Below are 16,492 nucleotides of genomic sequence, written 5' to 3' on the forward strand. Positions count from 1 at the left end.
CTAACTATTGAATAGATGATGGTGGGTGGTAAGGAATAGGAATAAGGCAAAATCTCTTTTTCTTCTAGAAGTAGCACCAAAGGTCTCGGTCATATCCAGATCCTCATTCTTCATACCATTAGGAGCTTCCAATCAAAATGATAAAGTAATTGTGCAAGGAAAGCTCAACCACACCAACCATATGACATGCCAGACATATCCTCCTTCCAAAGACCAAATGGAATAAACTCAAGTTGGTCCCCTTATAGTCAATCGAACTATCTATGAATCTCTCGGATAGAACCTCTCGGCTTCCTTCCAATAGTTGGAATCTCTTCCAATGGCCCATGCATTAACAATCACTTTGGTCTTGGCTGGTATCTCATATCCATTAATTTCACATCTCTCCCTACTTTCTTTGGAAGTAGCAAAGGTAAAGGAGGGTGTAACCTTAGAGTTTCCTTCATAACTAACTTCAAGTACTTCAATTCATGAAGGTCTTCTTCGTTGACATCCCCTGTTCTATCATAGACTTGCCTCACCTCGGCTTGTGCTTTTTCAAGGATTCTAGGATTTTTTATCATTTCTGACATTGCCCATTCTACTGCAGTTGAAGATGTCTCAGTTCCAGCAATAAGCATGTCCTGAAAAGTTCTGCTGAGCTAAAACCAAAGAACATCTTTATGCACATAAATGAACACGCAAGATATGAATCTACTAACCAGGATAACAGCTTTGATATTGTCAGTTCTTAAGGGAAATTCAAGGCCTCCGTGATCCTGGAGATTCAGAAGAACATCAACGAGATCATCTGTTACGTAATCACTGTCCTCCGGATTTGCATTGCCAGCTCTATGTTCTTTCAATGATGGTTTCAAGCATCGCGTCCAAATCATGGTGCCACCTCTCAAGTTTGGCTCTCATCCCACCGATCATGGGAAGCAATTTGATGGAAGGAAAGCAGATCAAGAATACTAAAACCACTCGCAGCTTCCACCGCTTCCTCGTAATTGAAATGAATGCATCATGTTGCTTGCATCTTGTGGCGGCGATCCTTAAAGTGATGTTATATGGTGAGTTGCATAACATTTCTCCAAGGTTGATTTCAATCGTATTAGAATAGATGGATCGAATTAAACTTGATACCGCTCTTCTCGATTGATCGGAATGATTGTACACGCTTCATACTTAACAACTCCAATGTGCAAACTTTTCAAGTCGCCTCCAATAGTCCCCATATGGTGCAAAACCAATATCGAAAAATTATACGCTACGATTTACGCACCAAGGAGATAAGGCCCGGTAGCAAAGCGATATGATGTGTTTTCATCACTTCTTTAGCACCTCGGAGACGAAACAAAATGTGTGATAATTCACCAAGTCAGAGGTGCATCAGGAACCATGCCTTTTGGCTAATTCGGTCAAGCGGTGATGGGGAGTGTTGGATCTAAGTGCAACACCAAAGAAGCTTCAAGAGAATGCTTGTCGAGCAAGTCTTGTGACTTGCAGTAAACAAAGGAAGACTCAAACAAATTTTGAAGCAAAACTAAAATAAAGAGCATATGGATGAAAACTTCATTGATTTCATTCTTTTAAAACTAAATATGGCACAAAGCCAATACATAAACAAGCTTACAACTTGACAAAACAGTAGGTTAACCTAAACTTCACCTACTACCACTAACACACATAGTAACTTGTGTTAATTAACTTGAACAAATAGACAAAGCTGATTTATCAGCTCAATCAACATCAATTTTACATCAAACATAAATCTAACATAGTTCTAATACAACTAAGTTATATTACATTAACTTGAAACTACAAAATGAAGCATAAACAGCTTGCTGACTTGGTGAACCAGCAGCTTCTGCATGTAGTGCCTTCGATAGTCTTGGTTACTGCATGCTGACCATTGCTTCAACACTCCTCCTTGGTTAGCATGCTGTAAATACCCATCTTACCTCTCAGATGTTGGAACTTTGAAACACTGAGTGGTTTTGTTAAAATATCAGCAATTTGCTCTTCAGAACTGCAATAAATCAGTTTAACAACATGAGCTTGCTCCATTTCTCGAACTGCATGAAGTTTGATGTTGAAGTGCTTGGTTCTTCCATGAAAGACAGGATTTTTTGCAATTGCAACAGCAGATTGGTTATCACACATTATTTCTGTTGCTTCCTTTTGCTCATGGTTGATATCTTTCAAAATTTTCCTGAGCCATATGGCTTGATTGACTGCTGCAGCAGCAGCCACATATTCTACTTCTGCAGTCGACTGAGCCACTACTCCCTGCTTCTTTGAGCTCCAGCAAATCATAGCAGAGCCTAGGTTGAATGTATAACCTGTCGTGCTCTTCATGTCATCCAAAGAACCAGCCCAATCACTGTCACAATATCCAACCAGCTTCAAGTTCTCAGCCTTGGTAAATTTTATTCCATAGCACAAGGTTCCTTTGATGTATCTTAGAACCCTTTTTGCAGCTCTAAAATGACTTTCATTTGAACAATGCATAAACCTTATAGTAGACTCACAGCATACATTATGTCAGGTCTAGTGGCAGTCAAATACAACAAACATCCAACTAGACTTCGATAGGTTGTTTCACAAACCTTTTCATGCTTATCTTGGCTCGAGAGTTTTTCTCCAACAGCAACTGGTGTGTTGGTTGCTTTGCAATTCTCCATTGAGAATTTGTTGAGAACCTTCATAGCAAAAGTCTTTTGACTTAGCCAAATTCCATTCTCATCTTGAGTTACTTCCATGCCTAAGAAATAAGACATCAATCCCATGTCTGACATTTCAAAATGCTGTTGCATTTTGACTTTAAAGCTGCTTAGCATCTCTTGATCTCCTCCTGTCACCAGTAGGTCATCGACATATATTGAAACAATGAGTCGAGGTTCAAGACTAGTCATTTTAACATACGAGTTGGCTCACCGAGACTTTTTCAAATCCTTGACAGTCGATAGCCATCTATTCGCTATACCGTGCCTTGGAGCTGCTTTCAAGCCATACAAGGCTTTGTTGAGCTTGTACACCATTTCTTCCTTGCCGGACACCTCGAAGCCTTGAGGTTGCTCCACATAAATCTCTTCTTCAAGGTATCCATTGAGAAATGCTGACTTTACATCAAGTCGATGTATCAACCACTATTTTGTGTTTGCTAAGGCAACTAGCGATCCGATGGTGTCTAGCTCGACACCGGTGCAAAGGTTTCCGTGTAGTCCGATCCATACCTTTGATCAAGCCTTTCACAACCGGTCGGCCTTTAACTTGTTTAGGCTACCATCAGCATTGTTCTTAACTCGATAAACCCATTTGACACCAATTATCTTCCTGTTTGTTGGTCTTTCAATCGACTCAGTGTCCGATTCTTTTCAATCATTCTGATTTCTTCAATCATTGCCTGCTTCCACTCCTCCTACCTCTCTGCTTCTTCAAAGAAACTTGGTTCAATAGTGGCCACTTGTGCTCTTTCATAAACATCAGCCAGTGATCGAGTGCCTCTGATTGGAACATCATCTACATCTATTTCAGGTGTGTTTTCATCATTTTCAGCTTGTTCCAGTGTTAGATCTTCAGCCACTGCCTCTGGTTCAGCCTTCTTCCAATTCCAGTATCCTTTTTCATTGAAAACAACATCCCTGCTAACCAGTATCTTGTTTGTAGCAGGTTCTAGGATTCTGTAGCCCTTTTAACCATGCTATAGCCGATCAGGATTCCTGTTTGAGCTCTTTTATCTAGCTTGCTTCTTTTCTCAGCTGGAACTTGAGTGTAGCACATACAACCAAAGGTTCTGAGATGAGCCAGTGATGGCTTAAACCCAAACCAGGCTTCAAATGGAGTCTTCTCAGCCAGAGCCTTGGTTTGGAGCCTGTTTTGAAGATAAACTGTTGTGTTAACAGCTTCAGCCCACAGAATTTTGGGCAAATTCTTCTCAAACAGAAGACATCTTGCCATATTCATCAAGCTTCTGTTTTTCCTTTCACTGACCCCATTCTGTTGGGGTGTATACACATTAGTCACCGGTGTTTGATACCGCTTCTTCACGAGAGGTTTGGAACCGAGCTAAGGTGTACTCGGCCCATTATCCGACCTCGGTTTCTAAGTTTGCAACCAGACTCAGTTTCAACAGCATCTTTGTACTTCAGGAACACAGATGGAACTTCTGATTTCTGCTTTAGAAAATAGATCCAGCAGTATCTTGTAAAGTCATCAATAAATAGAATAAAGTACCTGCTTCCTTTGAGAGACTCAGTCTTCATTGGTCCACACACATCTGTATGCACAAGCTGCAGCTTCTCTGATGCTCTCCATGTTGTGCTTGGAGGAAATGGCAATCTTGCCAATTTTCCTTGCTGACATATCTCACAAAGCTCAACATTTTTCACTGAATCGATGAAATTTTCAGCAAGTCCTTCATTGACCATTCGGGCTATGGATTTAAAGTTTGCATGTCCAAGCCTCTGGTGCCAGAGTCTAGAGTCATCAGTGGAGGCTATGCAAGCTGAATGCAAGTCATTTGGCTACCTACTTCAAAACACTTATCACTCATGGTGATCATATAAGGTTTGATCCACTTGGATAAAAATTTGGCATTCTTTCTTCTTGAACACAACCGAGTAACCTTTCTCAAGTAGTTGAGTTATCTTGAGAAGGTTCCTATCGATTTCAGTACCAAAAGTACATTTGAAATGATTTTACTACTGTAGAGGTATGAATCAAGACATCTCCTCTTCCTTCAAAGATTAATAAACCGACCATTTCCAATTTTCACCTTGGTTTTGCGTGTTCTCGTCCAAGGTTTTGAAGATAGTTGCATCCGGTGACATGTGGTTTGTGCACCCACCGCCTAGAAGCCACCCTTTGAACCCTTCTCCGGTTTGATGCACATGACACAAAAAAACATGTTCTTCTTGATCATTGCTTTCTTGACTACTCGAGCTTCGCCTTTTGTTGTTGAAATTGATTCTGCTTTTGGTTTGCTTCGTTCTTGCAAACCTTTTCAACATGGCCCTTTTCTTGCGCTTTGGCATAATGCATTTGGTCTAAACCAAAGATCTGTCTTCGGATGACCAGCTCTTTTACAATGTCTACAGAGTTGGTCACTGCTCCTAGCAGCATCAGGCTTAGGCCTGTTTTTGTAGAACTTTTTGCCTTTATGAGCATTAGTGCTCGAGGCTTCTTTTGTTTTGGCTTGAAAAGCCCCTTCCTGGTGCTCCTCTTGTCTGCTGGCTCTTCTTTGCTCTTGTGCATACAAGGCATTGATTAGCTCAGTTAAAGAGATAGTTGTCAAGTCCCTTGAGTCTTCAAGGGATGAAATTTTGGCTTCATACCTCTCGGTAGAGTGGACATGACTTTCTCAACTATTCTAGCTTCAATGAATTGCTCTCCAAGGAGCCTTATGTCGCTTTACAACACCATAATCTGATTTGAGTAATCGCTTAACTGCTTTTCCTCTTTCATTTTGAGATTTTCAAATCTCTTCTTAAGTTGAGCAAATGTTGTTGCCTTGTTCTCTCGGTCCCCGAATTCTTCTTTCACTTGTCCCAAGCCTCCTTTGGTGTTTCACAGCCATGATCCTCATAAAGATCACATCATCACACAATTCAGATGCATGACATGGCCTTGTGCCTTTTGTTCTTTCATCGGCGTGTTGCCTTATTTGAGTAACTGTTGGATTAGCTCAAGAGGTGCTTGCTCAAGATCTCGAGTTAACAACTTCCCATAGGTCGAATGCCCGTAGGTAAGTCCTCATCTTAATCGCCCAAATGTTGAAGCTCTCTCCATTGAAGACAGTGGTGAAGTGGTGAAAACCCGATGATGCCATGGTTTTGATTACGAACAACAACAGTCCTCTAAGAATATGGCTCTAGATACCAATTGTTGGATCTAAGTGCAACAGCAGCAAGCTTCAGTAGAATGCTTATCGAGCAAGTCTTGTGACTTGCAGCAGAAACAAAGCAGAAGACTCAAACAAATTTTGAAGCAAAACTAAAATAGAGAGCATATGGATGAAAACTTCATTGATTTCATTCTTTTAAAACTGAATATGGCACAAAGCCAATACATAAACAAGCTTACAACTTGACAAAATAGTAGGTTAACCTAAACTTCACCTACTACCACTAACACACATAGTAACTTGTGTTAATTAACTTGAACAAATAGACAAAGCTGATTTATCAGCTCAATCAACATCAATTTTACTTCAAACATAAATCTAACATAGTTCTAATACAACTAAGTTACATTACATTAACTTGAAACTACAAAATGAAGCATAAACAACTTGTCGACTTGGTGAACCAAAGACTTACGCATGTAGTACCTTCGATAGTCTTGGTTGTCGCATGTCACCATTGCTTCAACAGGAGAGAGAACATTAAAAGGTGCAAGTGGCCTATTAGAGGTAGCTTCCATGGCGCAGGGGGTAGATTCTTAGGCGAGTCCTTTATTTTGGATCTTTTCCATAGCTTCAACACCATGAAAATGAAGACAAGGAAGGTGAAGCACAATGGGATCATCTTGAACTGTTATCCATGGTAGAACTATACAAAATTGTTATTTATACACTTGCGTAATCTTGATACCGCTTGTCTATAAAAGTCGACATTTTGTATGGATGCTTTAAATAAACATAATCTTCCTTACCAAAGACATGAAAAAATTAATTTCTTTTATGGCTATAATCTCGAATATCGTATAAGAGGCATAACCATGGAGAATCCTTTTCTTTTATCAATATCTTCGTGTCTTCATTGATGCAACTTGGTTTAAATATTTATAGCGAGATTTATAATGATACACCACTAAGATACTTGAACTCTTTTATGTTAAGCAAACTACCCAAAAGAGCAATTGAAACCGATATCCGTAAAAATACGCTTGTATTCCAATTAAATGGAAGATAGGTTTAAAAGAAAAGGCATATCACATAGTAACAACCATTGAAGATAAATAGATAATACTCGACTTCTAAAATGAAAGAAAAACTCATTTTGGACTAAAGATATAAAAGTGAGGCATCTATATAATCTGCATATAAGGCAAACCATCTTAAAATTTCAAGCAGACTCATAGAAAAACATGCATGCAGCTCAAGCTTCAAGCATTATTATACTAACATTAATCAATCTCACAACTTTTCAAGACTGATATGTCAACATTGCGACACCAAAAGACATTGAACTGATCAAAAGACTTCGGTATTCAAGGTATTTCAGGGCTACACCTTTAGATTTCATTAGACAACCATTTCTTTCGAGTATGAATCCCAATCCATATTCTATGATGAACAAAGACGATCTTTAAAATCAAGCGTGAGAGTTTCGTCGTCTAACTAGATGATACACATCATCATTAAATTAATAAGGTATAATGTTAAATTTAACCCTTAATATTTACATCTTCTATCAATTTGGCCCTTATTCATTTTTAGCTAAATTTAATCATTAATATTTGAAAAGAGTCAAATCCTTTTTCTAGAAAATGAAAATACTGACTAAATATTTTTCTTTTAGCGGTGTTGGCATGACAACCAATAAGGCAACCCACATGTAGTTCAGATCGACATAACACAATTTGTTATATGTCATGTTAACAAATAATTTAAAAATTATAAAAATTATTCAAAAAAGTTCAACAGTAAAAGAAGTTCATAAAAATTTTAAAAGAAACATGAAAGTACATTTAAATTATCATGCGAGGTGCAATGTTTAAAATTTTAACATTTTAGTCAGATTTCTACTAAAAGTTAATTTAACTCTTTTAAAAGGTTGATGTCAAATTTAACTTGTTTTTAAAAGTGTTAAAAGTTAAATTTAGTTTAAAAATAAAATAAAAACTTAAAAGCTAAATTTAACATTATGCCGGCAACAACCCTAGTAGGAATATTAGAGAGGTCCATAATTGTCTATCAATGTACCTGATATAATTATCCACGAAGCCCTTTAATTTAATATTTCATAGCCATTTGACCCCTTTAACATATAAAAGTAAACTTTTGCATCTAAGGGAACAACCTTAGTACGAATACTAGGGGATGTCGTCCACCCTACTCGTACTCTAATTAGGAAGCTTTTCTAGTTGAAATGAACTTCTACAACTCAACAAAGGTCCGACTTTCTCTTCCTATAAATAGATGACACCGGTAGAGTTATTTACACAACGTTGAGAGATTGTTACTCTACTGAAAAATAGAGAGAATTTATTCTCAATTATTAAATATATTTTCTAGAATAGCAATTCTACCGGTTTCTATTGAAGAAGAGAGAATTTTCGTTTTCACCCCAAAAAAGAAAAGAAAACTTTTTCTAGTTCTTTGTTTTGATTCAATTGGTTCCATCCCACACTTAGAGCAGTTCGTGGTACGAGAATAGCAAAAAAGATCGTTTGGTTGAAAGTTAAAAAAAAATCAAGAATCCATTTATCCGGAAACACATGTATGATTTCATTCTAAGGTTTATTGTTATAAATATCATAAACTTGGTCGATTTTCAAAATTTTAATTTTTCGCTATGTAAGAAAACTGTTTTCAAACTAGATTTTTTTCCAACAACTACATCAACTCTTCCTTGAAGACTTTAATCTATTCTTTTACAAAAATGTTGTTGTTGCCTTGGGAATGCTAAGATACTGCCAGAAGGTTAGTATTATTCCTATGAAGGCCATTCAAATTATTATGTCCGCATTCTCCACAGAATGTAGACTAAGCTTCATCTTCCGAATGACCCAGGTTTTCTCGCCTAAGACCTCCCAAAAAACTCTTAGCTTAGCAATATGTTGCTTATTCTAGGTGTTCCTTTGATCAATGATGTGTTGCTGCTCTTCCTATTCTTTAAAACAATGCTTCTACTAGGAGAACTATTCTTCCAAACGTCGCAGCTTCGCTTGGGTTTCAAAGTCATGGGTGTACAAACCACTTTTTTTGAAACAAAAATTTAGTTTTGACTTAAAAACAAAAATTGGAGTCGCCACCGATTTTCTATTGAGGTATGATCAGATCACCTTGAAGATGATTTTGGTCTATGAGTTTCAGAAAAAATGAGTTCGGAGTTAGTTACATTTATGAAGGGTTAGCACCCTCATAACGCCCAAAATTGGTACCTAGTTGATCATTTAATGTCTTAAGGTTGAATGTCGATAAAAATATTAGAAAGCAATTCCCTTTTCAAAATTTTTATTGAAATTTATTATTTTGAAAACTATAAAGTTTGGTCATCTTGCTTCAATGAAGAAATCGAAACCCGATGAAGTTAGGGTACAATTCTTTGAAGTTTTGATGATAACACACTAATTTGTTTTTATTAAAACCTCGTCTCAAGATAATGATGTCATATCCAATGAGTTAGGACAAAACATTTCAATTCCTAAGATATGCTTTGGTTTGAATTTTTACGCTTTAATTGAAGAAGAAATACTGATTACTTAAATTCAACGAGGAAAATTGAAGCCCAGAAGTTAGGCACAATCTTCTCGAGAATCTTGGATACCAAATATATTGAAAAACTTATGGATAAAAACGATTTCAATATTTTAATAAAACATAACCTTTTAAACGAACGTATTGCAATTGAGTGATAACATACAACGCAAAAGGATAATTCAAAATAAAATATACATTAATGAGCAATGAATAATCAATAAATAAATACAAACAAACATAGCAACATTAATCTCAATTGGACATTATGTCAATATCAATATCAACATTCAAAAGCTAATAAAAACGAGTCAATTAATGCAAATGCAAACCAAATGTACAAGTTTTGAAATAACTAAAAACAAATGGCATGAAGGAAATGGAAATTGTAAATCAATAAAGTATATGTACAAAATTTAAAATAAATAATATGCAAGAAATTGAAATAACCAAAAATTGAGTTAAAAAAATACTATGTGAGACAATAATATTTAAACAAATTTTAAAATAAATGTTGCATATGAGGAAAATCAAAATAAGCACTATACAAAATAATATACATATATTAATCTAATAAGTGATACGTATAAAGTGAAATCTCGATATAAATAATGATATATGTAATAATATGTAAAATTTGAAATATACAAAATATAGAAGAATGTATTTTAAAGAATGAAATTATATACATATAAGTAGCTTAAAAAAGAACGTATTTAAAGGGCACTAAAAAATCATAGTTATAAAAATATAAAAATAACAATATTTTCATAGAATAAAAAAATATAGATTATATACATATAATAATATTGTATGAGAATACTATCATATAATTCTTTAAAATGTAAAATATAAAAGAAAATTTTAAAAATAAATACTTTATAAAATAAGACTATTAAAAATACATACCAATTATATTAAGCTTATATAAAATATATACATAAAAATAGTATATGATAGATCTAAATAATGATATGATAAGTTTAAAATTATAGTACATGATAAATTTCAAATTATCATGTATGATAAATTTAAATAATATTAATGATAATTTAAAATAATAGTATATTAAATATTAAAATAATACTAATGATAAATTTAAAACAATGTTAAGCTTAAATATTAAATAATACTAGATTTAAAAAATAAATATGTCGAAAATATGAACTAATTAGATTTAAAATTAAACTAATAAAAATTAAATTAGAATTGAAATGAATTAAAAAGTGAGAAAATAAAATAAAATACAAGAAAATAATAGGTCAAAGATTGAATTGAAACTAAAACAAAATTAAAACAAAGAAAAATAGAATTTAAAAAGGCTAAAGTGCAACGTCTGGGATAACATGAGGGATTGAAAGGAAATATTCCCAATCCCCAAAACGCAACGCTTTAATGTGGATTAAAATGACATACTGAATGAAATCTACGTGCCTATTAAAAAATAACAAATGGTTAAATTGAACAAATATAGCGCAAAGGAAAGGACTAATCAGGCAAATTACCTTTTAGGGCGAGAACGCATGGGACCTTATCCTCACCAAACGGCGCTGCTTTTATGCTTTTATTTAAGCTAAATAAATTTTTAAAAACCTATTCTGCTTTTATTTTTTCCCAAAAATAAAATAAAGGTTGTCGCTCTGCTAGGGTTTTGCTTTTAACCCTTGAGCCGCCGATTGAAGCTTCCAGATCTGCTCCTTGGCCTCGCCTAACTTCCGATCTATTAGGAAATAAACAAGTGACTATTAGTAGTTAGCAGTTAGTAGTTAATATTAGTTGTGGTTTGTTACAACAATAGTTAAGTAACGATAGTTTGCATTATATATATGTACTGCATGAGAAGTTGATCAGATTGAAAATACAATTTTGTTTTCTCTTGATTATTCGTAATCTTAGCATGGTATCAAGAGCCAAGGTTTTCTTGGTGTTCTTATCATAAAAAAGAAGAAAGCTATGTTCATCCATCTCTAATGGCCACCGATGCGGCAGCTTGATACACCACGTCACTCATCCAACACCGTGGAGGTGAACACTCGCAAGGTAATGGTATTCTTGGTACACCAAATAGCTCATTACTTCTCTAAGCATGATACCATAAAACTCACTTCGCACAACTTCCTCCTATAGAAGCATCAACTTCATTGATTCTTGAAGGCTATGGGCTTGAAGGGTTCATGTAAGGTACCACTCCCTACCCTCATCGTTTGTTATTGGTTCGATGGGTAGCAAGTTGAGAATCAAGATTTTCTTGTTCATCGAAAGCATGACAATTTTCTTGCTTCTTGGTTGTTGTCCATTGTTACGGATGATATTTTAGCTCATCTTACAACCGTTAAAATCACTTTGATCTATGGATTGCTATTGAAAAAGGTTTAGTGCGAAATCAACCATAAAAATCTCAAGCATGCGTTATGCTTTATACTCCCTCAAGAAAGTGAATCTGTTTGTTAAAAAGTATGTGTCGAAATTTGACTGCTGCTGGTAGTTTTATCTCTGAATAGGAACAAGTGAGTGTTATCTTGGCTGGACTCTCAGTGGAATTCGAATCTATTCGGGTGTTTGCATCTGCAACTCCCTTATCACTTGACTTGTAGACTAAACTGTTACTTGATTGTGAATCACGCCAATTAGAGTCGTTAACAGAAACTCCATGTCAAGCGAACTTAGCAACTCATCAGCAAGACAACGACGATGGTTTGAAATGGTCACCGAGTCTACTCGGTATTCTTAAGACTCAAGCCAGTTATAGAGCATAGGGTCGAGGTTGGTCTCGTGGAACTGGAAGGGCTGGTCTCGTGCTGTGCCACAATGTCGATTAAGTGGGAAGCTAGGCCACATGGTACAGACCTGTTATCATAGGTTTGATGAAACCTTTTTTGGTGTTGCAGGGGCCAACTTAGTGCAAGTAAATTATCATCAGTTGCATGGCCTGGTTGTTTGTCTTCAGCTCCAGCTTGTCAAGTGATGTCTCATTGTGGTGGCTCTGTTCCTCAGACTTTCTCTAGTCATCTTCCTCTTAGAAATCTACCATCTTCACAAGCTGACTCTATTTGGTACCCTGATTCTCGAGCAACAAATCATATAACACCTGAGGTGTTCAACCTCACAACTTCTTCATGATATACATGTAAAAATTGTGTCACCATGGGCAATGGTGATTCAGTGTCTATTGCTCATGTAGGCTCGTCCACTCTCTCAGTTGGGGTTTGACTTCTACGCCTTCAGAATGTCTTGCATGTTCTGCGGTATGCAAGAACTTGATGTCCGTGGGTCGGTTGCCAAAGATAATAATGTTTATTTTGAGTTTCTCCGGTTTTGTGTTTTGTGAAGGATATACTGACGGGGAAGACACTACTCGAGGGCCACATGCATGATGGGCTCTACAGGTTTCAGTTCACAAAATCTGTTCCAATGGCTGTTGATGTAACCCCGAAGTCTAGTTACAATTTATTAAACAATGCTCAACTCTCTTCTTCTTCCTTATAGCACAAGAGACTAAGCACCCTTGCACTGGTGTTCTGGCTCGGGTGTTGAAGTCTTGTAATGTTCCTTTCCAAAAGAATCATGTGTAGCAAGTGTGTACAGCTTGCCAGCTAGGCAAAGCTCATAAGCTTCCGTTTACAGCTTCCAAAGCATTGTATTCTTTTCCTTTCAAACTTGTAGTTTCTGATGTATGGGGCACTGCTCGGTTACCTTCGAATGGCTTTTGATTACTATGCCTCATTTGTTGACATGTATAGCAAATATACTTAGGTTTATTTTCTCAAAACCAAGTCTAAAGTGGCTCAGTGTTTTCTAGATTTTTATCAGATGATTACAGTTCAGTTTGGTTGCTCCATTAAAATGCTCTAAATCGATGGGGGGTGAGTATCGTGTTTTGGCTCACCAGTTGTCCCATCTTGGTATACAACACAAGGTCTCTTGCCCCTATACCTTGGAGCAAAATGGTGTTGCTAAAAGGAAACATAGACAGCTAGTTGATGTGGGCTTGTCTCTCTTAGCTCATTCTAATATGCCTTTAAAGTTTTGGTTTTATGCCTTTATGCATGCTGTTCATTTGACTAACAGACTACCTACTTCGGTCTTGTGTCACTCTAGTCCTTATGAAGTACTTTACAAGGTCAAACCTAATTATGACTTCCTAAAAGTGTTTGGATGTGCTTGCTTCCCAAATCTAAGGCCTTTTCAACAACACAAGTTGAATTTTCGGTCCCAACCGTGTATGTTCCTTGGCAGTGTTCCCAACACCGAAGGCTATCGATGTCTTGCAGAGGATGGTCGAATTTTCTTATCTCGGCATACCACGTTTGATGAAACAAAGTTTCCTTTCAAAGATGGGTTCCAAAACGAATCTTCACTATAGTCTGAGTGGGATACTCCTCATCGATTTGTTCTTCCTTTGGTTATGACTGGTGGTTCTTGTGTCCCTACTACAGCACGAATACCTCTTAATCAATCTAGTATGGGAACTTCTTCTGAGCAGTTGCAAACTGACCGTGCCTCTTCTAGTGTCTCTGCTAGTCTTTCAACAACAGCTCTTGAGCCTATGAAATTTGATCCACCTGATCGTACAGCCATAGCTTAGTCACCGTCAGTACAAATAAATCATCATCCTATGCAGACTCGTTCCAAAAGTGGGGTATTCAGACCCAAGGTCTTTGCATCGATCTTAGATGAGATTAAGCCTACAACTATTAATGAAGCCTTTAAAAGTACTACATGGACGATAACAGCTAAAGAAGAATACAATGCCTTGATCACTAATCATATATGGGATCTTGTTTCCTTACCAGAGGGTCGTCGGACAGTTGGCTGCAAATGGCTCTTTTGTATTAAGAGACATGCCGATGGTTCCATTGCCAGATATAAAGGTAGACTGGTGGTCATAGGGTACCCACAGGAAGCCGGAGTTGACTTTTAGGAAACCTTCAGTCCTGTTGTCAAACCAACCACTATCAGAGTGGTTCTTGCGTTGGCAGTTTCCCTCAAATGGTCTCTTCTACAAGTCGACATAAACAATGCCTTTTTAAATGTCACAACCACCAGGGTTCGACCAATGTGGCTTAAATGGAGAGCCTCTTGTCTGCAAGTTGAATAAAGCTCTCTATGGCCTTAAACAAGCTCATCGGGCCTGGTTTCAGAAGTTAAGGGAGTTTTTGGTTGTCACCGAGTTTAAGGCTTCCAAGGTTGATAGCTCACTCTTCATTCTTCAGAATGGTACTCAACTATTGTATGTTTTAATCTATGTTGATGACATTATAGTTACAAGCAGTGACTCTCAGGAAATTGATCGGTTTATCACTAAACTCAATGCTCAGTTTACATTGAAAGACCTTGAACAGTTGAGTTACTTCCTTGGCATTGAAGTTAAGTACATATCGATGGGATATTTCGTCCCAAACTAAATACTTCCGGATTTACTTCACAAAGTCTCCATGGACGTGTCGAATGCTCTTCCAACACCAATGATTACAACCACCACCGTCTGGCGATGAAGGAGTCCTCTCGAGGATGAACATCGATCTGATATAGTGGGTACCTTATAATATGTGGTGATCACCAGGCCTGACATTGCCTATTCAGTAAACAAGGTGTGTCAATTCATGCATAAGCCATTGGATGTCCACTTCAAAGCTGTTAAGAGGATATTGCGGTATCTACAAGGGACGCTGAGCTATGGTTTACAGTTCACTCGAGCTTCTAAGTTTTTATTTGAAGGGTATTTAGATGCTAGTTGGGGTCCGATGTCGATGATCGCAGTCCACCTCCGGTTTTGTGTATTTTTAGAGGAATCCAGCTTGGAGCTCCAAGAAATAACAAGTTATCTCCGTTCTACAAAGAGGCGAATACAAGAGTGTTGCACATGTAGTTGTAGAAATGATTTGGATCCGATCCTTGTTAACGAGTTGTGTGTTCGAGCTTTGCCCAAGGCTTTGGTGCAGTATGATAGCTTCAATGCGATAGCGATCGCGAGAAATTCTATCATGCACTCTAAGTTTAAGCATGTGGAGTTGGATTTTTTTTGTCGGAGAAAATGTGGCACTGGAGTTCTTCGAGTTGGTCATGTTTCGTGTTCTCGCCAAATTACGGAGATACTAACAAAACCTTTATCAAGATCGATGTTTAATGATTTCGGGATCGACTTGAGTTGTTAACATGAATTAGAAGGGTTTTGATCAAGAATGAAACAGATAAGTATGGGGAATATTAGGAAGTAAAGAAGTGTCTCATTAGTAGTTAGCGGTTAGTAGTTAGTATCAATTGCAATTTGTTACAACATGAGTTAAGTAACGATAGTTTGCATTATATATATGTACTGCATGAGAAGTCGATCGATTGAAAATACAATTTTGTTTTCTCTTGAGTATTCATTATCTTAGCACGATCATGACAGAGTAGGCAAAGTCGTAAACCTCTCATCTCCCAAATCTCTTTTATGTATAATGAATGATTCAACAATAAAAAAAAAAAAAACGCAAGAAAAAAGTGAAATCACCTTTAAAAAACTGCTATGCGATTTTTTATTTCTTTATTTCAATGCATATCCTCTTTTTTTTTACAAATTTCATGGCTTTATATAGCCAAATAAAATACAAAATTATATATTATTTCTATTTTCTCGTTATTCGACTCTTTGTTGTCAATCTGTTATCCCCTTTTTTGCTCTGCGTTTCTTTTGCTGTTTGTTTTGTGGTTGTTACAGATATAGCCTGGAGTGAAGGCCTAGTTCACACGCGCGCGGAGGCACAGCACGCGCGGAGAGCCTGAGTTCAGCTGGAGCACAGAGGCAGATGGATAAAGGCGCGGTCTGCTGTTGCTGCTTAGGGTTTCTACTTCTGTTTTTAGGTGTTGGGCCATTGGGCCATTAGGTTTTTGGTTTATTGGGCTGAATTTTGGTTTTGTATTTGTCTTGGGCCTGGGGAAACAATTGGGCATTACAATTGGGTTGGGGGCTTGAGGCTTGTTGATGAGAGCCTTGATCCAGTGGAATGGGGGTTATAGTTGTTGAAAGTGGTGTAGTTGTAAGGCAAGTTACAACCTCTTACAAACAACAAGCTATTTGGTCCAAAAACCTAAGGGTGGGAA

The 16,492-nt window shown here is 36.9% G+C and overlaps 1 pseudogene; it reads right to left on the reverse strand.

Annotated features, from left to right (window-relative positions):
• LOC128039904 (cytochrome P450 71D10-like) lies at positions 1-885 on the reverse strand (annotated as a pseudogene).
• Positions 886-16,492: the final 15,607 nt, after the last annotated feature.

The sequence above is a fragment of the Gossypium raimondii genome, chromosome 1, assembly GCF_025698545.1.
Source record: "Gossypium raimondii isolate GPD5lz chromosome 1, ASM2569854v1, whole genome shotgun sequence".
NCBI classification, from domain to species: Eukaryota; Viridiplantae; Streptophyta; class Magnoliopsida; order Malvales; family Malvaceae; genus Gossypium; species Gossypium raimondii.